The 18,091-nt window shown below is 40.2% G+C and overlaps 1 protein-coding gene across 4 annotated transcripts in view; it reads left to right on the forward strand.

Moving 5' to 3' along the window:
- Window positions 1-345: 345 nt before the first annotated feature.
- Window positions 346-18,091, forward strand: part of LOC144943448 (diacylglycerol kinase beta-like) — a 139,076-nt gene continuing 121,330 nt past the window's right edge. For 2 of the 4 annotated variants that reach the window (XM_078870879.1, XM_078870897.1), the window contains exons 1-2: window positions 350-418; window positions 12,774-12,948. The gene's annotated coding sequence lies outside the window, so the exon portion shown is untranslated. Of the gene's footprint in view, window positions 419-12,773; window positions 12,949-18,091 lie in introns of all 4 variants that reach the window. The other 2 variants (XM_078870906.1, XM_078870887.1) reach the window with 2 other exon arrangements.

Raw genomic sequence — 18,091 nt, forward strand, 5'->3', positions numbered from 1 at the left:
ATTTGTCGTGAGTGCTGAGCCAGATGTTTTAGAAAAACCAGAGCTGTTGCATTTTTCAAGAAATGGCAATGTATTTTTAAATAAAAATTGAGAAAAGCCCACGTTACTGCGGAGCTGCTTGGGCATCAATGATATCAATCAAAAAAGGGTTACAGTGTACATGTGTTTATCTTATATCTGTGGAAACTACCGTTTTGTGGTTTTCTCATTTCCTCATGCCAACTTTCCCCCCCCCCACCTGTGCGTGTCTTCCCAGCCCATCCCTTCCCTGAATATCATGCAGGCCAGCCCCTGAGATCTCCTGTTGAGAACTGGATTGTGTGGTTCATCTACATTCTCCACCAGCTGGTTGTGCACTGTAACGGTGTGGTGTCCAGGCTTCATGCTCAGACGAGCCATACCAACAAACGCCGTAGTGGTAAGACAGCGACATTTACATCTCACACCACACACTGCTACATTTCATTTTTGAGATTTTGTTTTGCTGCAACTCGAGCTCGACACCGTGCCAGCAGGCTGTCTAATATCGTAATTGATGTCAGTGCATGTGTATATTGGCTTCATATTAAAAGTAACTGCCATGGTACTATTCCAGTAATGCTGCTATCTATTTTGAAAGTGGCCATTGGCCTTTACACTTTACATTTCTCGATTTGCTTGTGCAAGCTATTTTGAAGCTACGCAATGCATGATGTCACCCATACAGCAGGAGACAGGCCACACGATGAATGTTGTTGTGTGCTTTGCATCTTATTCCAAAATGAAGTCTGGATTGTGTCCTGGTGGTTTTGATAATAGAAGGACACAAATGCCTCGAGTTATAGTGCTTGGCCTGATGCAATTCAGTAGAGAATGCCATCGTGCTTTGGGAGGCTATAAAAGATCAGTGGTACGTGGCAGATTGAAGGGGGGAGCATCCACTAAGTTGTCCTTTATAGCTCTTGGCGCCCAATCAGTTGGAGTGACAGAGAGCGCTGACAAGTTATGCCCTCACCCCACCTTGCTTCCACCCAGGCAGTATAGAGACTACATTAATCTTGTTAGGCTGTGTGCTCATTGATCCCACTTCGCACATGGGCTGTCTTTGACACGGGTGGATATTGGCACATGTTGTAATGCAATCATACGTGGTAATCATACGTGGTAAAAAGACTAGATTGGGGTGGTTTGAAAGCAATTTTACTTTACCGGTGGAGTATGGAGTAATTGCAAACAAAATCCCTCGAGTCTTTGCAAGCGTTTAATTTGTGCATTCAGCAGGAGCTATTGACGAGTATGGATGGACGCTGGAGGTGGCATTGTGCAATGTGGTTATGGGGCGTGCAGGTAGCGCAAGTTAAAATATTTGTAACAAAAAATATATTATTTGGGTCTTTCGGTAAAGTCACGTAGATAGGTTGAAAGAAAATAACAAAAAATAACGTCGTAGTTTTTTGTTATTTTCTTTCAACCTATCTACGTGACTTTACCGAGAGACCCAAAGAATATGAATTCCTGCAGTCACGGAAGTTTTAAGTCATCGTTTTTTTTATTGCGCTCTTTCTTATGAGTATAAGGTTTCCTGGTGAGAGTCCTGGTTCCAAGACTTTAATATTTGGCAGCCTTCTTTTTAAGACACTGTAATCAATCTTGATTTGAGGCTTTCGTGACTGCAGGAATCCATACTCTTTGGTTATTTCGGTAAAGTCACGTGGGTAGAAATCAAATAAAACAAATCACGACGTTTCGATCGCAACACAAGCAATCTTCATCAGGTGGAACAACTACAGCAAGAAAATGCTGAAGTAAGCGAGAGAGCTGCCGTGGCAAGATATTATAGGTAAGAAAGGGGGGAGCCAAGGGGGGAGAGAGAGGCGGGGGGGAGAGAGGACGTGAGGCTGGGGGGGGGGGGAAGTGGGCGGGGCTAGAAGTGGGAATCTGCGTGTGGGACACGGGGGGGGGGGAATAAAAATGTACTAGTAACCGGCAGGTACGATGGAAACAACCACAACCAGTTCAGGCATTACATGGTTAATAACATCCTTCCAATGATTGTTCAATTTGTATCCATCTTCTCGATTTAAGTTATGTCTATGTTTATATATCTGGATGGCTTCATGAACAAACCTTGATAGTTGCCCGAAGGTTTGCAGAGTATCTTGGTCTCGGAAAAAACAATATGCGAGCCCACAGCGTTATAACAACGGTCAGCTACGGCAGACATCCACCCTACGTCCTTCCTTGTGGAAGAGATACGTAAATGACACTTTCGTCATTTGGCCACATGGCCTGCCAGCATTGAACCAATTTTCTCAACCACATCAATTCCATATATACACCCATCCATCAAATTCACCATGGAAGTGAAGAAGGATGGTAAGATACCATTCCTGGATGTTTTGTTTGAGAAGAGGCCTGATGGCTCTTTGGGACACTCTGTCCACAGGAAAGCCACCCACACAGATTCCTATCTAAAACCTGATTCCCACCACCATCCGGCCAAAAAGAATTCCCTCATCAAAACACTACACCATAGGCCTCACTGCATCTCCGACCAACACCACCTAGCCAGTGAACTGGAACACGTACACCAAGCCCTCAAGATGAATGGGTACTTGCACCGCATTATTCGCAAAGCTGTTTCTCCAACCATGGAGAAACAATCTCCTGAGAAGTCAATCAAAACCATCACTTTACAATACCAAACAGATTTCCAAAATCTTAAACAAACACAAGATCCAGATCCGATCAATACAGTACACAAAATCCGTGATCTAATCCCATCTGTGAAGGAGGTAATTCCTGACATGCAATACCCTGGAGTCTACAAACTGAGTTGTACCTGCGGTAGCAGTTACATTGGAGAAACGAAACGACATGTCTCGGACCGTGTTCGCGAACACAAGACAGATCTGAAACACGGCAGAACCAATACCTCTGCCGTAGCTGATCATTGTTATAACGCTGTGGGCTCGCATGATGTTGTTTTTTCCGAGACCAAGGTGCTCTTCAAACCTTCGGGCAACTATCAAAGGTTTGTTCATGAAGCCATCCAGATATATAAACATAGACGTAACTTTAACCAAGAAGATGGATACAAATTGAACAATTTGTATCCATCTTCATTAAGAAATATATTTAATTTGAAATGAATAGCATGAAGTTTAATCATTATAATTACAGTACTACGAAAACAATGTGAGAAATATCCAATTTTGTATTCTTCTGCGAGCAGAATACAGTACTTGTGTTTAGCCCTATTGCTGTAATTATGTTAAATACTGGGAGCAGAAAACAGTGTAATGCATTCTGAGTACATTAGTCATAGCTGCTGGTGATTACTGGTGCCTACCCAGGGACTGCGGTCCAAATTGCTCGTATGTCTTATGTTTTATGGATTTTTATTATTCACAAAACATTAATTTGTTAGCTAATCTTAGATTAAAAATATTAGAATCTCTGCATTGTTGAAGTATAAATGATCATTATTCAATTCAGTTCTCAATTATTAGAGCCTATGCATTGTACAATTAATTGCGTGCTGAAACGCCTCTCGTAAAATGTTATACTAAACAGGTTTCAGTCTAATCTGAGGAATGCTTATAATAATTGCCATTGTAATGCCTTCACTAACTTTTATGCCCTGCAGCTCACACTTGCAACAATTACCATTCGTTGTGTTGAAACAATATGAAACTGTGCTGTGCTTCAGCAGTGCTGGTGAACTCGGTGAGCAGACTGGATTATGAACGCTGTGATCGGAGGTTGATTTCCTGCCACGGTTAACATCAGTGTTGAGGGATATCTGAATCGGTCCTGGACCACACCCACTTCGCCAACACTCGGTGACCCACTATGGTATCATATGGTCAAACATTTTCTATTACCAAGAGACATGGGGACCCCTTCACACAGCAGTGAATTGACAGACGTTCTGTAAACATTTCAATGCATTATCATTGCCGATACCACAGCATTCTGGAATTAATTTTAAAAAATGTCATCAATTCACTACTGGATGAACGCTTCCTTCCCCATGCCGTCTCAGTCATGGGGATTACCTTGAGATACTCAATTACTCTGCGTAGGTTGGTGAAGAGGATCCCCAGGACCGGTTGAGATATGATTCGGCATATTCTTAGGGTTTTTTTCGGTAAAGTCACGTAGGTAAAAATTTTAAATTAATAAAATAAAAATCACGACGTGACTTTACCGAAAAAACCTAAGAATATGAATCCTTGCAGTCACGAAAGATTCAAATCTAGAATTAATACCCTCTACGGGGAGGAATTCCACCTATCTGTTCCACCTGAAGACGGAAGCTTGTGTTGCCTCCGAAACGTCGTGATTTTTATTTTTATTTTACTTTTATTAATTTTAATTTTTTACCTACGTGACTTTACCGAAAAAACCTAAGAATATGAATCCTTGCAGTCACGAAAGCTTCAAATCTAGAAATGATTCGGCACTCACGTTAGCCATTGTTAGTCACTGAATTCAGGTAGCCCTGTTCATAGCGCTATGGCGCAACATAAAGAAAACAAAGTGGGTTTCTTTCATATACAGTACCGTACTTCCTTGTTTCTCGAACTGGTCACCTCCTGCACAATTTGCCCTTTTGTTGTGTTTGATGAAAAAAAAATGGAACACGAATAGAAACTGTTAATTGCTGATACCTTCTCACACAATGTATTGCATTAAACTCTTATTCAGATATATTTGCAGTATTTTACATGGTTTGTTAGATAAAATGATCAGACAGAAACGCTGTTCATTGTATATTTACTTGATGTTGAGATTACCATGATAAGATGAATCGTGTTATGTAAAAATCCCAAATGTTATTCCCAGTGTGCTATTGGCATCGTATCAAAAGGTGAAGAATTCATTTGGGATTCTCGCAAAGAGGTGAATATTTTACATTGAAGGAGATATCTGTGACATCATTCTAATCTCTCTTCCACACACAAAGAAAGGCACTTTCCCACATGGCTTTCAACAGATAAATATTTGGCACATAGCAATCAAAAACATAATTATATCAGAGCTAAAATTAAGTGGACAATTCAAATGTATAACTGGTTACTGAGTTTATAAAATCAACTTGCCACACTTTAGAGGCCGGTTTCATCACAGGTGGCTGCCCAAATTCGAACACAGGGTCTCAGCAGTGCTGGCTTAGATCTCTGACTCATGAGCAATCTATCCTCCAAACAATGTGTATTAATACATTTTCTTATTGAGATAAACAAATATATACTCCGGATTCTTCCCACATGCAAATTTATATTTAAGACTTTGTCAAAACATCGTAATGCAGGAACTTCTTGAAAAGAGATTTCGATTTAAAGCTTTCGTGACTGCAGGGATTCATCTTCTTGGTTCTTTCGGTAAAGTCACGTTGAAGGGAAATAATGAAATAAAAATATATAACATAATAAAATAAAAGTCTCACGACGTTTCGGCCACAACGCAAGCAGCCGTCGAAAAGACAGCGTCCGAATGTCATGTTATTCGGACGCTGTCTTTCCGACAGCCATGTCATGTCATTCGGACGCTGTCTTTCCGACAGCCCTGTTCTTCACCTGAGGACGGCTGCTTGCGTTGTGGCCGAAACGTCTTGAGAATTTTATTTTATTATGTTTTATTATTTCCCTTCTACGTGACTTTACCGAAAGAACCAAGAAGATGAAGGGGTTCTTGAAAAGAGGCTTGCAACTCAATGAGGGTGTATAAATGACATTGTTATATGCAAGTATTTGTAGTACAGGTTTAATTATGCATTTTAGCAGGTGATAATTCAGGCAATGAAGGTTTTTTGTAATGGAAACCTGGTAAAATGCAGAGGAAGAAAAAAACGGTCACGAAAGAGAAACTGGTGGAAAATGTATTATCTACCCTGTATGTCAAGATGTTTCATCTACCTTGACAACATGTTAAGGAATGTGTGATGGAAGCACTGTCTGGGATTATTTTTCACGTCAGATATCTGAACGCTGCTCAAGCCTGTCATTTTCTGTTTGTCTTTGCAATATCTATCTCGGCCTCGCCGTGCGCTGCGTTGCACCGCTAGTCGAGTAGATAACCACGTGTTCAATAAACCCTCGGAGCCAGGATGACCGTCCAACTCCGATCGTCATTTATTGATTGTAACAGGTAAAACTGGTGAGAAAACACAAATACAGCATCTGTTATAATTCGGAAACACCCACACAATGAACACCACAGCATCAGAACATTGTCTCAGATAACAATAGATCCTGGAAGGACCAGGCCCCCACATTACCCCTGAACAACTAGACAAAGGCACAAGCTGGTGCGTTGCATACAGGCACATAGTGTATTCATCCCACTGCACCCCAAATGTACAGCATTACACTTAACACTAAACTGTGGATAAGATACTTCGTCATCACTCTCAGGATCGCAACATAGGCACAAGTCTGACTCGACCTACTAAATCACAAGTAACATCCACAATAAGGAAAGTCACAGGCTTCGTTACTAACCAGGCCTCGTATTTACTACAACAACTTAACGGCACCATAAAGGCATTTACATTGCTATAACGGTCATTCCAACATTACAACAGCATTTCCAATATTATAGGAATATAAACAAGTTACAGATAATGCTTCTTAAGCTCCCACAATGGACAAGTGCGGCTGTGGTCTCACTGAGATGCGATGCGTGCCGCCATCTTGACTTATCTGTGTAATGGCCGACGCCCCCGTGGTACAGTGGAAATCTAACATCGTCACTTCCTGGTCACGTGACCAACATTAGCATCAAAAAACAGGAACTTCCTGTGAACACACGCTCCACATCTGCCGTGAGGCAAGACAATATCTGTAAAACTGGACAAATGATAACCACGATTTTACCTCGAAAAGATGGCCAAAATGTAAGCCCATGTAATGTACAAATGATCACTTATGTTCACGTGACTTAACTTTCATTCCTCACGTGCACAGAGTTGCATCGCGAACGTCGACTTTACGGGAAATCGCGGCACTCGAAGTGAAACCTCGGCACCATCCTTCAATAAACACTCCACATGCGGAGGATCTGGTCCTCTTGGTCGTAAAATAAAATTATGCCAAACCCCACTGACAACTGCATTATTTATTGTTACTTTGTTACTGCTCGTGCACGCCTGGGGTCGAATGTTTCTCCACTGTTCCAAGAACGCTGTTATTGTTCAGCAGCAGTGATTGGCAAATAACAAAGTAGCCTCGATGTAATTACCATTATTGTGCACACGTAGAAAAGCATTGCCATTTATATTGACTGTCTCAAATAATGCACAATAAACTGTTCAATATCCTTTAACATAAAAATAAAGGAATGCCATGTTCTTTTTTTAAATACTGCACTTGTAAGGTATGGTTTATACCTTACAAATACTGTACCATGATGGTATGTAATGTGTATGCTCGAATGTTTTTGAGGACAGTATAGTACATGGTAAATAACAAATGTTTCCCCTCTCAGAGACAAATAGTATTTTCCCAAAATTTCCAAAATATGATAAGAGGAATGTTGATGATTTACCCAGGAAAGCCTCAAGCTTATATATTTTTAATGAGGCTGCTGCCTTGGGATGTTTGGTGACTGCCATTATTGAGTGTTGGGATTCATGTGGGAGGAAAACGAGAATGCCAGGGTAAACTTGCCGTATGTGATGGAGTGACGCTCAGCACTGCCACCACCTACTACGCTGCAGCCGCTCGCCTACAACATACCTGTCAACTCATACGGTTTACCTCGTATTCTTGTGCAGGGAAATTTAGTTTTCAGGTCCAAATGGCGTACAGCCGTTTCAATACGGGCAAAAATATCTACACTATTTGTTTTGTGTTTATCCCTTCTGATGGAACTTTGTAGGATGAACGTTGAGATTTATAAGGGTACGGGGTGACCAATAAGATCTGAATTGGTCTGTAATAAGGTAGGCACTGATAAGGGGTTGACAGGTATGCTACAACACCTGGCAAACCGTCACCATCCAAAGTGCTGAGTGCCGAAAACTGCATTCCCAACTCTGCTTAGCTTCTGGGATTCGACAAGATCTCAGAAACTTGACATTTCTGCGTCTGTCACTCGGGTGTGTTTTATCTATTGCGGAAAGCTTCGGCAACAAATGTTTTCATATGGTGTACTAGAAAGTGTATTAGATATGTACACACCTTTTTACTACAGGCTTTGTCCATAACTTAGGCTTTATGTAAAGCGCTTTGAGGTCATGTGCGAATTGTGCAATAGAAACCCGAGTTTATCATGATTATTATACATGTACAGTAGATAATTTTTGTTCATCTACTCCTGGATGAGGGCCCCTCCCTCTTATCTGGGACATGGGGTGTATTTATTTGATCATATTGGTCAGCTCGGGTTGGTGACGGGAGTGAGCATATCTGTTTGAGCAATGAGAGATGCTGACAATGTCTCATAAGAGTAGCCTACAACACGTGTTTTTTGCATAGTGGTCACCTGTTTTTTTCTGTTTAGCTTCCGGGATCTGATAAGATGGGGTAGATTGTCGGTGATTTGGTTATGAACAGGAAACCAGGATGCCAGGGAAAACTTTCCGTATGTGATGGAGTGACACTCCAAACACCCCCCCCCCCCGCTGCCACTGCTATGCAGAGTGGCCTGAAATCAAATGCACCGCTCTGGATGTCCGCTGCAAAGTATGCTCTTGAGCTTCGATTATTGTGTGCTGATCTTTAAAGGTGGATTGAAAAATGTTGATATTCCTGCTGATACCCCTGCTGTTATGGAGTGACTCATGCTGCCAGCTATGGCTGCAAAATTTAGTCGGACATGTTATGTATATTGTTTATTGTTCAATTTGAATCACAGTTCCTATGATCGCTGTTACATTGCTTTTATAGCTTTATTTTGGTGATATTCGAAAACGTATGGTTAAGCCATGTTTGTTTGTTGAAGTACGGAGTTAGCCTGATAACTTTATCTAAATTGTCTTATGGTTGTTATTGTTTGACTTGCATCCCATTGGGATTTTTGCACACAGCGTTGATATACGGTGCTTTTTTTTGGAAGATTTTACTGTTTTTTCCTTGGATGCTTCTGTTGCGCTTCGTCACGTTAAGATGTTCTTTGTTCATGTTTTGTTTGTTGCGGTTGCACCCGAGTCAAGAGCCTCATGGCTCACAGGGCTACACCTAATAAATGAAACTGAAAAAATATGGGTCTTTAATCAGGTGTATAATGTACTGTGTAGAGTAAAATACATTGCTACTGCTGCAATGGCTGTACAAATATAGAAATAAAATATCAAGCACGAACAAAATGTCGCTGTAGTTTATAGGTATGACGTGGCAAATCACGTATATAGACATTTTTCAAAATATGCAGACCGCGCATATACATTCTACGGTATGTTGTAGGCTTGTACAGTTTACCTTGCAGCAATACACATCTTTTTATATTTTTAGCCAATTCAAGGAAGTAACTGGGGGTGATGGTGGCAAAAATCCATCCGACTTGTTTTACTTGTGTTATGCTCCAGCGTTAACACTGCAGCTGTCAAAAGCCAGGATAAGGTGACTGCAGAGTAGAGAGATGTTTAATATTGTAGCAACGGAGCCACGGTGATTCCCCAACAAGTCAAATGTGACGGATGGGTTCTCACAAGCCTGACGTCATCACTGCCTATTTGTTGTTGGGCCCGGACTGCGGGGTGGGGTGATCGAGTCAGGGAAATCCGGTCTATGTGGGTGGGCCTTAAGGATGCTTGCAAATATGAGTTATTGCAGCTTTTCTTCAGCAAAAGCGTGGATTTTGCCTGCGCCACCGCTTTCTGTATTTTATCAAATGAAAATTCCTCTTTTAAATGCAAGATAACAATCAGGTGTGCCCGGATAACCACTTCAGTCTTGCATACATAGTTGATTTGTGCACGTTTACTCGTTTTGTATGGCAATGCAAAGGTATATTATTCTCAAGTTACTTTAGTTTTTACCCAATGTTTGTAGTATATGTGAAAAATCACCGCAAACACCAAGTTAAGTGATTAGAGGCAAAATATAACTGTGTTGATGCTCACAATTTAATGAGATTTAATTGTTTTTACAAAGAAAATTGATTTTATTTCCTTCCCTCGGCTCTTGTGACTGTTACTTTTTTTTTTATTGTGGGTTCAAATTATTGCACTAAAATAGGTTTATTTAGACATTGGTTTAAATAGAAAATTCACTAATTGGGCCCTCTTTCACTTGGAAGATGGGGTCCCGCGACGGTTTTACAGATTATAATTTACCATTACATTTTACAACATGATGGGATCTATGGGTAAATTTTTTCTTATAACGTAGAGCACCATTGGCACAAGTGATTCACCGAGCGTGCGATAATAGACGCACGTTGTCTTTTGGCAATGATGATGGTGTGCTCAAATTTCTGCATTGCAACTGAAGGTGAGTGGTTGTGCAGTTATGGGCAAGATGAGAGGAGAGACGGTTGTCAATGCAGTGGGTGTGAAGCAGTAGCGTCGTGACTACATTCATTATCAGGTCAGCGGGTGCGGAAATCGTTCAGGTTGGGCCCTAACATTTGGGTTGTCTCTCATGGTGATTGTCAAGAGGGCCCCAATTCGTAGCTTTGGCCACCAGGGGTGGGGAGGGGGGCAAGGCACCCCCTGCCCCCAGACTCATTACGCTGCTGTTGTGAAGACATAAAACACGTGTTATTTGTATTGTTTCCGAAAGGATTCAATGTACTTGCCCACGTGTGTGTGGTCATATTGCCACCGACTTAGTGGCTCTTAATGAGTGAGAAGCAACTGATAATTAAACCAGGGCTCAACAAATATATGTTTCTTTACAAACGCAGTTTCTCAAAAACCCAGATAATTCACGCATGCACGGATAATCAAGGGCCGTCCATAAATGACGTCACGTACCTAGGGGGGGGGGTCATACATTTGTGACGATGTGTGACGAGGGGGGGGTGAGAAATGTGACGTCGCATGAAAATGCGCAACTTTAAATAAATATAAACATGTTCTACTTAATTAAATATACTTTTTAGTAAATGTATTCTCCTACAACATCAGAGTGCAGCGCCACATTAAATACGCACTACAATGACAATAGTTTAAAGCGATTTGAAGCATGTTATATTTGTTTTGGGGGGGGGCAGAGCTTTGTGACGTCATTTGAGGGGGGGGTCTGACTTTTTGTGACGCCGTGTGACGACGGGGGGGGTAAAATCGTCCAAAATCGAGTGACGTCATTTATGGACGGCCCCTTACATAATAACAATGTAAACAAGCCCGTTGTTATTAGCACTCACACTGCGCGAGCCAATTCACACACACGATCCACTCTTTGTATGTCCTGTTACTCACATCGTGCACCTCCTTGAAAGGTGACACCGCTGGCGAGGAAACAATGTCCTCCGCCAATGAGAACCTTAACTGGGGGGTGTGCATGACAGAGGTTTCCACAATGTCACTGTGCCACAGACAACTTTGAATTCGTTTTTTTGTATTCATTAACCTGGCCACCTGAGCGAATTTGTATCAGATTTGAGCAAGGCCGTAGTCATGGAGTCAACATTGGGGGGACCAAATCTCCCAGGATGTCTGAGGGTCCCAACCCAGAAAAATATATAAATTTGAAAACTCATTCCCTGCCTAAAATATAAAAAAAATCACTAACACATGGGATGGACTTTTTTTCTACGATAATGTCTAATGGTGTATTGCATTACTTTGCTCTGTTTTTACTTTTTTTTACCATTTCTTGTTTCATTGTATGTAATGGCAGAGATTAGGGATTCATAATCATATAAACAGAAATCTATGCATTGATTTATATGAAGACAAGTCCAGATATTGTGGCGTAAGGTTCAGCAAATTGTTGTTTTTATTTACATAGCATAGCAATTATTTGATAGCAATATGTTGGGGGGGGGGGACATATTGAGCATTTTTGATTATTGGGGGGGATGTGCCCCCCCAATATATATTATAATTACGGCCTTGGTTTTGACAGAGAAAGGACTGACTAATCTGTTGCATATTTTTCAATAGAATTCGATATTATTATAGTGCCATTCATCTACACAATTAAAGGAAAATGTATTGTTATAATTTTTTTTATATTATTGATATCTTGCCACTAACTGTACGCTATAAATAAACATCTAAACATTGTAACTGTTTACATCTTCACAGTCAATTTTCTTTGGTATTATACGTAAAAAAAGTATTTGACTTCTTTATTAACCCGCTATACTTGTGAAGACTAGAACACTCTCAATGAAACTTAGAGCGCGCGTGCGACATCGCCGTGAACTTTCGCACGACGACGCAGAATGGACCGTCGCCCGCGTCGACGCCTTACAACGTGCTCATTCAATCGCTCACATTCCGAAAGGGATGGACGAGCATTTGGGAGAACGGAGGTGCTTTTTAAATCCTTTAAATTAAGTTCACTTGCTTTTACTTGCTTGCGCGCTTACGACCGTGCAAATCTTTCGGTCGTTTTTTAACCCACTTCCCGTGATCCAATCGAGCTGACATTTTGCACACAGACTCGTTGTGCGTGACAATTTATTTTCGTGAAATTTTTTTTCCAAAATTTTCCACTTTTTAGGAAAACAAATTATTGCATATTTAATTTAATATACCAATATGATAAAAATGAAACTCTTACGCAAGAAAAACAGAAATGAATAATAAAATAAAACCGATGCCACGCATATAAAGGATTTATAGTGAAAAACTTTGTTTTTACGGGTTAATTTTTTGTGGTCTGTTGCAGCACGTTGCTCTGCGCTTGGCCGCGTGTCATCCTTAAGACTTGGCCGTTTAAAGGGCTCCCACGTGCTCCGCCCCAGTGTGACGTCGCCAGTGGAGATTCGCATCCCCCCGTTGGGGGTTTCTTACCTTCGCTGGAGTGCTGCTCTCCGGCTCTTTGGTCTCCCGTGCCATCGTTGGTGAGTGGAGTTTTTTTCATCTCTCTCTCTCTCCCATTCCTCTTCTTCTTTCACCCTCCCCCCTCTCTCATCCATTCCCTTCCATCTGTTTCCCCTCCTGTGTACGTCCGCGAGCGTTAGAATCCTCGTAGCTTTCACGTGTCCCGTGTCTGACCACAAACCTCTCCTCCTCTCCTCGGGTTGCATTTCTACAACGGTGCAATTAAAGTGCACGCTGCCCACGTTTATTGCGAGCAGACGCACGGGATGATGCTCTGATATTGCATTGCCGTAGCGCGATAAATGCTGTACTTTATACCTTACATGTGAGTGAGAGAGAGAAAAAACGAGGCTTAATTTAAATTGTGATTGAGAAACGCCGGTTGTAGGTGTGCGAAGCGGTGGAATGGATGATGCTGGTCAATGACATTTTTGGTGGCACATTGATTGCTGTGTTTTAATCTGTGAATTGTGAAGACAAGACGGGGTTTTTGTTGTTGTTGTTGTAGAGGACAACGAAGCGAAGGTGTTAGGAGAAACCCTCACCCCTGTCACCTCATGTGGAGAATGTAAACATGTATTGCTTTGTAAAGTTTGCAGTGTTCCCTGAAATGTTACCGGTGGACGGTGTCAGACAGCCGATTGGCCGATAAGGGCTGCGATGTTTGAACGTAAATGTCAATACAATATTGTAATTTATCTTGTCAAATACATCGTCTCATTGAACGTAAACGAACGTGGATGCTGTTCAAAATGTTTTTTTATTTTCAGCTGCTTTGCGAAAACTCGTTTCTCGTTTGTGATTTGGCGTTTACGCCTTGGGCGACCGGATGACTCATTGGGGACATTTTTGCTTGACAGTCCTGGGTTCGATTCTCAATTTCTGGCACCTTTCTGTGTGGTGTTTGCACGTTTTCCCCATGTTCTGCACGGGCATGCTTCCAAAGCTGAAAAGAATGCATTGGCAATACATCCCAAAGTTGAAAAAATACCGGCGAATTCATCGATTGGGATTACACGTTGCAACATCGCTCCCTACTGGGATAACCTGCAGCACCCTCCTGAAAAATTGTATTGAGCATCAGTGAGACTTTCCTGGGTAAACAAGTATGAAACTATATTCTTAGGTTTTTTCGGTAAAGTCACGTAGGTAAAAAATAAAAATTAATAAAAGTAAAATAAAAATAAAATAAAAATCACGACGTTTCGGAGGCAACACAAGCTTCCGTCTTCAGGTGGAACCGTCACAGCACGATAGCTGTATCAAGTGAGATGGTTCCACCTGAAGACGGAAGCTTGTGTTGCCTCCGAAACGTCGTGATTTTTATTTTTATTTTATTTTTATTTTACTTTAATTTATTTTAATTTTTTACCCTACGTGACTTTACCGAAAAAACCTACGAATATGAATCGTTGCAGTCACGAAAGCTTCACATCTATAAGTATGAAACTAACCAGAATATGCCTTTATTGTGCAGTATATCTTTCTCAACTTTTCCAGAACAAAAGAACGTGACTCATTGAGATTACGTTTAATGTACTACAGTATAGTTTAATATATATTTGTATGTCCTTGTTTACAAACCGTACGTTAAAATAGTTTCCATGATGCACAACTGAGAAGCGGCATCTCACTTACAGCCCGACTCTAATGGCAGCGCTGAGTGACGTATGGGACACCAGAGACTAGGGGTTTTAGTGTTTCAGATAACATTTCTTACAAGTAGCACTCCTTCCTGTCGTGGGTATTTGAGCATTTATACAAGTCCCTTTATAGACATTAACACACCAGCCCATTCATTTTAAATACCATGTACAGTATGGCTTAGGCAACTTGCTCCCACTGAAATCGCTCAAATATGTTATTCATGTATACAGTATGTATAACTGTATATTGCTTTAGATCCTACAGTGTTCATTGTTTATTTACACGTGTAATGTGCGTGGTGTAATATGCACAATATACATTTCATTTTGTTTCTGTTGCATTTGCAGGTGTCTGCAAGTCTCTTGAATGCCATTTTAAAAGCCTTTAAAAATAACACTCACGTTTTGTTTGTTAGGAAAATATAATTAGCCTTTTTATTATATGGATGTTTAACATAGTCATTTTGGCAGTAGCTTGGCAAAAAATGTATATCCTTAGTCATCCACTGGATAGCGCAATTTAATATTCACAAAGTTGAATGAGACCTGGTAAATATATCATTGAACTGTTTTTTTTATAGATGTGTTATCCATAGCTTACATGAAGTAAAATATATAAAAAATAATATGATAAATGAGGCACAATGCGAAGTTAATATATGTGCAGGTAAACAGGTGGTACAATTAACCTTTAGAAAATCAATGGAGGAGTCTTTTTGGTCTGGTTTTCATGACAAATAGGACGCATCAAATATGCAGAGGTAATGACAGCTCCCAGCATCAGTGGAACATCAGCATGGACGGTGCTACAAATGACAGCACATTCAAAAATTGCAAACCAAGCCAAAGACCACGAGAGATCAAAGACAAAATACAATTGGGGTAGGCGTATCAGGAAACCGACTGTGCCATAACCCTAATTGCTAAATTGAAAACTGCGGTAAAATGTGCTTGAGCATAGTATAGCCAAACTCCCTACCCCTCACCATTATTTTATATAAATACGTAAATGTATTCTGATAACTGTTTGAATTTTAAGTCAATCTATGTGAGGGTTATAGTCTGTTACCCAAGCAAGAGTGGTGAGATTTGGCATTGTGGGTACACACATGCAGGTTGCTGCCACCTGTCCTGGTTTTCTCAGGATGTCCTCTTTTTGAGGTCCCTGTTCCTGGAAATCTCATAAGTTTTCCCGGGAAATTAACAGGTCCAGTTTTTGTCAGGAGTGTAACCATTAATACACCACTCAAGACGATGCATTTACATGCATTGCTCTCCACATCTGGTCGTGTGAGATATTATTATTCCCATGATATCTCCCATTTTTTGGTATTTGAGAGGTGGGAACCCCAAATGCACTCGCTGGATACCTCAGCACACTTCCCAAGTAGCTGTGGGACTCTGGGAGTTCATGGAAATCATTCCAAAGCTAGGCCAATCGGGGATGTTTACATTCACCAGGTGAGCTCAATTACATTAATTTGCGAAAGCAGGCTTTCCACTCAATCACTAACATCTTGGCATATATCGGCATCATTACTACTGTATGCGTCTATTGCATTTCCAAAGGATGACTGTAATTGGTAAACATGTATATTTTACTGTGAACTGGAAGAGCATGAATTAAGTGTCATTACAATAATAAGAAAGTGAGTATTATGCAACTTCATTGAAATTGGTTTCGTGAATTTGTTCATGCACAGCAAAAGCTGTATATACTTCATATGCACATTACATAGACATTTGCACCTATTCCAAAAATGTCATGTTAAAATAATGACTTGGCAATGGTGTCCTTAACGACAATGTGCATAGCACCATCTCGTTATTAAACTATGAATCAACTCTGTCATATCTAGTAAGCATTGTTTTAACCAGACTATCAACGTAATTTTCATTCCTCTGATATGCTTATCAACCCTTGAATGGCATAGGACCAATAATACAACCATCGTATCAGTAGCTATTTATATTCCGTGTGCAACATTATATGAATCCACATATGCATTGTGCTAGACTGTGTAAGAGTAAATTCAAAAACATGAATGGCCTAAAACACATTCCATGAAATCCTTAACATATTGCCATCAACATGGAAAAAGCAGTGTTGCTCATGTGTTGTTCATGTGTTGTTGCACACATGAGCAGGGTGACATGGTTATACCCATTTGAATTGTTTTGCAGTAAGTTGACAGCACTAATCATCTTCTTGTCCTAGTTAAATTGTTAAATGAAGCTTGAAAATGCTTGAGATGTGAGATAATTGTTATAATCATAGCGTCTCAATCTGGAAACAAGTTGTGACAGGAGCATAAACACGCATTTGAATGAGAGAACACTGTTGATTATGCAGTTAAAGAGCACTGTCATCATGCAATACCTTTTAAACTACGAATACAGCTTATTGAATTGCAACAGAGCGGTTTCTGAACTTAATTCAATATGGTAATCTCGTAAACTAAAATACATTGATGTTTCTCATTTAGATGTAATATGGGCTTTGGAACCATCATATCAGTTTTATTTCTGTATTATTATATTGCATATCTTTGTTTATGTCTTGCTAGGTTTTTGTCATTTTCTTTTAAAATTGTGAGAATTGAGGGGACTCATCGTGTAAACACAGCTGCTGTGCCTTGCACTGAATTTCGTGACCTCAGAATTCCATTCTATGCCCCACATTCTATAGATAGCATTATGTAGGTTTCAAAGCCAAGTATGTGCCTGTTAAATCGGTAATGGATTCTTTGTGTGCTTTAAAAAACATTTGGTTTTTCTGTTTTTAATCGAAACTTGTATAAAAAAAAGCATATTTATGGACATGACAATTTTATTGCAATATCATCAAATAATTTTAGAGGTAAAGTGAAATAAATGGGCACTTTGTCCGACCTGTCAAAAATATGACAGGGCTACAGATTTTACAATAAAAATGTGATCTACTGTAGTATGTAATTGTACACATTTTATGTCACCTTTTTTCACATGTTCCAATGTGCTGTGGCACACCATTTTAATGAAAGTTGCCACCTACAATTCATGTCGGAAGTACTTCATACTTATCTTTATCTCTTTCTCACAAGATATAGAGAGAGATGTAGATAAAGGGAGAGAGAAGGTGATACGGAGAGAAAAAGGGGGGTGCAGATAAAGGGAGATGCAGAGATACAGAGATGGGGAGAGACAAATGGAGATGTCACGTAGACTACTGATATGGTCTGTTGAGTAGCTAAGGGTATTTTAGTATTTTTTACTTAAATATTAAGTCTTAAAACCATTACCTATAGGCTCATGGCCTCCATGCAAAGATATATACATAGTCGACATTTGTTAAATCGATTTAATACTATTTTAAAACATTCTTGAAAATTATATCACTTTAAATTTCGATTTAAAGCTTTCGTGACTGCAGGGATTCATCTTTTTGGTTTTTTCGGTAAAGTCACGTAGAAGGGAAGTAATACAATAATAAAAATAAAACATAATAAAATAATTCTCACGACGTTTCGGCTACAAC

Source organism: Lampetra fluviatilis, chromosome 2, assembly GCF_964198595.1.
Source record: "Lampetra fluviatilis chromosome 2, kcLamFluv1.1, whole genome shotgun sequence".
Lineage (NCBI taxonomy): Eukaryota > Metazoa > Chordata > Hyperoartia > Petromyzontiformes > Petromyzontidae > Lampetra > Lampetra fluviatilis.